This window comes from Amblyomma americanum, chromosome 1 (genome assembly GCF_052857255.1).
Source record: "Amblyomma americanum isolate KBUSLIRL-KWMA chromosome 1, ASM5285725v1, whole genome shotgun sequence".
In the NCBI taxonomy this organism is placed as follows: domain Eukaryota; kingdom Metazoa; phylum Arthropoda; class Arachnida; order Ixodida; family Ixodidae; genus Amblyomma; species Amblyomma americanum.
Window position 1 is genome coordinate 371,847,981 of NC_135497.1, and position 5,776 is coordinate 371,853,756.

Below are 5,776 nucleotides of genomic sequence, written 5' to 3' on the forward strand. Positions count from 1 at the left end.
GGCGCCGCCATGCGGTGCGAGAGCACCCACTGGTCTTCGTTGTCTTCACCGGCTCGTGCGTTGGTTCGCTGAGTGTGTCTGCTTTGCTAGTCCTAGTGTACCTTTCTGCCCTTTCTGTCGGCCTTCGGTGACATTTTGGTGGAGGTGCTCAGTAATTTCTCAATGCACGAAGAGCTCCCGGGAGCCTCCGACGGCGCCCAGCTACACACCGTGGACGAGACATGTGTCCGCAAGGCAAGTGGCCGCTGCGAGGCTTAGATCCTGAGTTCCGACACCTGACGGCACCAACCCGCGAAATAACGTGTACTGCGGCAAGCCAGACCACCCAGAACGCCGTCAGTTTCCCACCGCTGCTTCTTCATGCGCCTCACACTCCCGCATCGTTTCATGACGACAAGTTCGAAGACGTGGAATACTGGTTGGCCAGCCACGACCGGGTCGCTGCGTTTAATCTGTGGGACAAGGATCGCAAGCTACGGAATGTTTATTCTGCCCTGGAAGACACCGCCAAGACGTGGTTTGAAAACCACGAGTCCGCTATCCCCACCTGGCGAGACTTTCGGCGACAGTTGCTCGACACCTTCGGCAGCAACGAATGAAAAGAGCGGACTGAAGTTGCCCTGCAGTCTTGAGCCCAGCGGCCAAATGAGAGCGTAGCCATGTTCATAGAAGACATGACGCGGCTCTTCAACCGCGTAGATCTTACCAAGTCGGAAACGAAGAAGGTACGTCATCTTAATTATGCATGGAGTCAAAGAGCAGCTTTTCTTAGGACTTGTGTGCGACCCTCCTAGCACAGTGGTTGACTATGCTCTGGAGGCGACGAGCACGTAGCGCGCCTTGCAGCGGAGGTTCGCGCATTACGGCCGTCCGACGAATATATCTGCTATGGACGCCAACATGCCGCTGCCCGGCAGGGAGAGTGAGGCCCTCCGTGAGCTTGTCAGGAGCATTGTGCGCGAAAGCTTCGCCCTGTCGAGCAACACCCGGGTGTCGGAGCCATCTCGGATGTCGTTCGTGACGAAGTTCGTCGAGCGGTGCAGCCAATGGCCTCTCCCCAGCCGCCGCCTGAGCCGTATTTCAAGACGTATAGGGAAGCGTTACGCAGCTCTGCGCCAGTACCACCGGCGTTTTTCTGCCCTGCTATTCCTGAACTGCAACAACAGTTTTCGACTTCGCCTGCCCTCTCCGACGCACGACCACCCCTCACCAAAGCACACACGTGGCGCACATTGAGCAATCTGCCATTGTGCTTCCACTGCGGTGAAGCCGGCGACATACTGCGCCACTGCCCGTATCCTCGGATGGGCATGCCAGCGTTTTCACCGGACGCGCCCCGGCCATGCTATAATGAACGACCCCGTGACATCGAGCAGTACCTGACGGCCAGCGTCCCCCCGGCGCCTTCGCCACAGCGCCCGTCCAGGTCACCGTCACCCCGTCGGTTCTCTTCCCCAGGTCGCCACCGCCCATACGGCACACCTCTAGTCCACGCCGGGAGAACTGAAGACGGCGACCTCGGGGGGTAGCGCAGCCATTGCTCCGCAATTCTAACAAGATCCTCCACTCGCTGACTTCACCCTTCAACCCGATTTTCGACCCCTTCTCCGACCACCTTCCGACGCCCAGAACAGCCTCTGCTCGACGCCTCATTTCGACGAACACCTCGATGCTCCACTTCGGAACCTTCCACAACGCGCGTTTCAGAAAATGAGGAATTGTTTCCGCCGAAATACCGGTCCTCGCAGACAACCACCGTGTGATTTCCCTCGTCAATAGCGGCGCAGATTCCTCCGTTACGAGTCGCAGTCTCGCTACCCTCTTGAGAAAAGTGCTGAACAGAAATTCGAACCGCTGCTGGTCATGTGGTGATGCCGCTCGGCCTATGAACCGCAAGGATAGAGATTCGCGGTACCACCTTCACTGGTTGCTTCGCTGTGCTGGCTCAGTGCTCCAAGGACCTGATCCTCGGTCCCGATTTTCTTCGCGAAAACGGTGCTGTCATCGACCTCCGCTAACTCAAGGTGGCATTCTCCGCCCCATTCACAAGAGCCGACGACAATGCGCCAGGCAGACCAGTTTCTCGCGTCTCCAATGACCACATCCCTCTACCACAGCGTGCCAGCTTGTTTGTTACAGTGGACTGCTACGACCCCCGCGCGTCCAACGGCATCGCAGAAGCAAACTTGTCTTTACTGCTGAGCCAACAAGTCTCGATCGCGCGGGGCGTCGTTGCCCTGCAGAACCAGCGAACTCAGCTTATAGTTCCGACCTTCAGCGCCGAAAACCACTACTTGGCGGAAATATAGCTATCGCCTATTTCGATGAAATTAGCGAGCCCGCCACCCACTGCGTGTGTCAGCGTCCCAGGACACCCCTCCAGAAGGACCTAGTCGAACAGTTAAGGCTGACGTGAACCCTGCTTTAAACCTTGATCAGTATCGCCGCTTGCAAACCATCCTTAACTCTTTTCATGACTGCTTTGCGACCCCCTCTAAAGTCAGGCAGACGTCCATGACGAAACATCGCATCATAGTTGATGACAGTGAGCTGCCTATCCGTCAACACCCCTATCGAGTGTCGGCGAAATAACGTGAGGCGATACAGCTGCAGGTTGACGAAATGCCCCGGGATGATGTCATACAACCGTCTACAAGCCCGTGGGCTTCGCCTGTTGTGCCGGTCGCCAAGGACGGGACACTCATATTTTGTGTGGACTATCGAAGGCTTAACAAAATTACCATAAAGGACGTTTACCTGTTACGTCGAATCGATGACTCTTTCGACCGGCTGCGTCATGTCCGCTACTTTTCTTCTCTTGCCCTCCGCAGTGGGTACTGGCAGATTGAGATGGATGACCGGGACCACGAGCAGGCGGCGTTCGTTTCTCCCGACGGGTTGCACGAGTTCAAGGTGCTCCCCTTCTGCTTGTGTTCCGCTTCTGCCACCATTCAGAGAATGATGGACACTGTCCTCGTTGGCCTCAAATGGCCGTCCTGCCTCGTCTACCTTGATGATGTCCTTTTTCTGCCATCTACGACAATCATCTCAAGCGCTTGAGTGCAGTACTGGAAGCCATACGATCGGCCGGCCTCTAGATCAAACCAGAAAAACGCCACTTTGCGTTCCAACGGCTGATGTGTCTGGGCCATGTCGTGAGCACAGAAGGTGTTAGCCCTGACCCCGACTAGACGGCTGCCGTCTCTTCGTTTCCGACCCCCACTGACAAGCGTGCTATGCGCCGTTTTTTTGGTCTCTGCGTCTATTACCAACGTTTTGTGCGAGACTTCTTCCGACTAGCCGAGCCTCTAACTCAATTAACAAAGGACGAGCAACTTTTCATCTGGGCCCAAGAACAGCAAAAGGCCTTCGACGACCTCAAGAGCCGCCTCCAAAATACTACCATTCTTGGCCACTTCGACGAGGAGGCGGACATGGAACTACCCATCGATGCAAGCAACGCCGGTCTGTGTGCCCTCCTAGTTCAGTGGCAATATGGTGTTGAGCGCGTGATTGTTTATGCAAGCCGCACTCTGTCGCGATCTGAAGCGAATTATTCTACAACGGAAAAGAAGTGCCTTGCTGTCGTTTGGGCGGTAACGAAATCAGGTCCGTGCTTGTATAGTCGCCCATTTCGAGTCGTGAGCGATCACCACTCGCTTTGTTGGCCCGCGAATAAAGACCCATCGTTGAGGCTAGCGCGTTGGAGCCTCCGGTCGGAAGAATTCGATGTTACCATCGTGTACATGTCGGGCAACAAACACAGCGACGCAGACTGCCTGTCCCGTGCTCCATTCTCGTACACCATTGCTGACACGGAAGACAATCCCGCTTTTCTTTGCGCTTTAACCCCGTCGGTGCTTGCTCAACAACAGCGAGATGACGCCGAGCTACGACCCCTCATAGAGCACCTCGAAGGCCGCACCTCGTCGCCGCCCCGCTTCTCCACACGCGGGCTAACATCGTTCTGCTTGAGGGGTGTCATTCCCTACAAAAAAAACTGCGGTCCCGCGGACACTCCGTGCCTGCTCATGGTTCCAACGGTGCTTCGAGACGAAGCTCTGCGCGCATACCACGACGAGCTTTCTTCCGGTCACCTCGGCTTTTCTCGCACGTTGACGCGGATACGGTAGATTTATATTACTGGCCCCGGCTTGCTACAGTTGTCCAGCGCTATGTTAAGTCTTGCCGCGAGTGCCAACGTCGGAAGGCACCACCTGTGAAGCCCGCCGGCCTGTTGTCATTTGACCCATTGCCCCGCCTTGATTTCCTTTCCACCTGGTCGGCACGGACTTGCTGGGACCATTTGTGACATCATCATTGGGCAACAGGTTCATTATAGTTGCTACTGACTACTTCACCCGGTATTGTGAGACGAAAGCTCTTCCCTGAGGCACCGCTGCCGAAATTCCGAACTTTTTATCCTTATCATTGCCCTCCTTCACGGTGCGCCTGCGGTAGTTTTAACTTATGAGGCACGGCTTTTACATCAGCCCTTACTCAGGAAGTTATGCCTCTCAGTGGCACCAGTCTCCGTCGAACCACTGCCTACCATCCTCAAACAAATGGACTTACTGAGCGGCTCGATAAGACCATTGCCGACGTGATTTCCCTGCACGTCGACACCGACCATAACAACTGTGACCAGATCTTGCCTTACGTCACGTTCACCTATAACACTGCTTTTGAAGAGACGACGCGCTTCACGCCGTTTGGTTTGGTGCACGGTCGCGAAGGCACTACTATGCTGGACGCAATGTTACTTCCAGATGTACGTCCCTCCGTCGCTGGCGCTTAAGAGTTCGTTCGGTTCGGCACGCAGAAGCCGCCCGCCAGCTAGCTATACAGCGAACCCGTACCCAGCAGGAAAGCGATACTCAACGTTACAACCTTCATTACCGCGCGGTGCTTTACCACCCTAGCGATCAAGTTTAGGTTTGGACTCCAATCCGTCTGTGGGGCCGCTCCGAGGATCTTCTACGCCCCTACTTCGGCCCCTACGAGGTACTGCGCAAACTTAGTGACATTAACTGCGATGCCAAGCAAAATTCATGCACGTTTCTCTGAAATCACTTAACTCATTTCTCTTCACGTTATTCTCTTTTACGCGGACTGTCTTTTTTTTCGCTCATCAGCAATTACTCATTCCTACCTCGGCACTTGTCTTCTGCATCCTCATAAAAAAACTGTTTTGAGGGCCTGGGCATCGTGAACGGATCCTGGATACCCGGCGAACACGTCGATGAACTCTTTTCCCTCATTGCAGATATCTTGCAAAATAACCAAATGGTATTTGAATAGGTTACCTCAAATCGCTTGTGGCTACGCCTCCGCTCCTCTTCGTTTGGCCAGCGGATTACTTGTTCTGATATGCTGAACAAGAAGTCGAGCACCCGATGCAGACTGTTCTGCACAGATGACTCTGTCACATCAAATTTATCTGCTATTTTCACCATGGTGGTCTGCGTAGTGAGGTAGGTTAAGGCAATCAAGACAGTCTTCTCTGCCGACAAGCTTGGCCGGCTTTGCGTAGCTTGAGGGGAGAAGCCCGACACCTCGAACTTTTCAGTCAGGCGTCCCGCTGCTCCATGGGACAGGCGGAACTGCCGCCGAAACCCCATGTCCACGTACCATGGCACAGTTCTCTCTGTGTACAGGGGTATACATGGTTCATTTCCGTTTTCTTCTGTGAAAGTACAGCGCTAGCTAGCTCCAGCATCAGGCAGTGTATTTCCTCGTCCGATCCTTCACACGATGAAAAAGAATCCAGAAAACT